Here is a 1,239-nt window from a genome sequence, read left to right on the forward strand (position 1 = left end):
TTGCTGGGGGCCGGGTTAGGGGCATGGTACCCCAACAATCTGGAAAATCTGCGTAAAATTGTTTGGCCTTTCCTTTGTACCAGAGAAGTAGTCTGAAATTTTTCTTTTTTATTGGGTGATTACAGTATCTTATTGTAAAATTTGGGTTGATATTGTATAATACTATATATGTGCTTTATGCATTTCTGAGTTTTTAAACTTTTTTATGTTGTCTGCTGGCCTTTGTATGTTGTTTGTGGCTTTCACAAAACTCCAAAGTTCCCATTTAATTTCTTATGCTGACCTGCAATGTATAGAAATGGTGATGGGGAAAGTTGCTATATGGAGGGGATAACTGTAGTAGTTAGCCACAGGCAGGGTCAGCATTTCACCTTCTAAGAATCTTGAGAAATCTGAAGTTAAAAAAAAATCACTAAATGGGAGAGGAATATACCACTCTAGGCCAGACAACCACAAAAGCTCTCAAAGTCAGATTCTTAGAAGGCATCTTTATTCCAAATCCCAATGATTTAGAGCAGAGATGGACAACTCATAGCATACTATGGAGCTTATGAATTTTTATAGATTGCTGGTTGACTGATGGCATTCTCTAATTAACCAACACATACATTTATATCAATTGCTTCTACCTTCCTCTTTTCTTCCACCTCCATTCCCTTTCACCTCTTTTATTTCTTCACACTCCAGTGCTCTGAAATGTTGCTTGGTCCAGTGGACAACATTCATTGTTGATGATATCTGAATATGTTTGATGGCTTTTGCCTGCCTCTTCTCCCACCCTTGCTTATCTGACTTGGTATTTGGGTGGATTTTTTTCCCACTACCACGTACTGAGTATATGATGCCTGGCAGTTTTACTTCAATCTAGCACTTTCCATGAAGGCAACAATGAAGGCTGTATTTGTTGGATGATGGTCATAAGACATTTTCCTAGGTGCCTTGTTGCCAGTGGATTTGGTCCTGGCTACATTCCTGTAAATTTAATTCTCTTGCTACCCCTATTGAGGTGGTTCACTCCTCCTAGGCTCTCCTACCTTGGTTAGGGAAAGAAGGTTGAAAATGGATGGGCTTTTTAACGTATTACTGTATTTGAAAGAGAGCTGGCTTCACAGTCAGGAAAACCTAGGTTCAAGTCTGGGCTCTGACATATACATTTAACCTCTTAGTGCCCCATAGGAAAGTCATTTAATCTCTCAGTGCTCTAAGCAATTCTCTAGGATTATAAATTACAGCCTAGTT

Source organism: Trichosurus vulpecula, chromosome 8 (assembly GCF_011100635.1).
Source record: "Trichosurus vulpecula isolate mTriVul1 chromosome 8, mTriVul1.pri, whole genome shotgun sequence".
Classification (NCBI taxonomy): Eukaryota; Metazoa; Chordata; class Mammalia; order Diprotodontia; family Phalangeridae; genus Trichosurus; species Trichosurus vulpecula.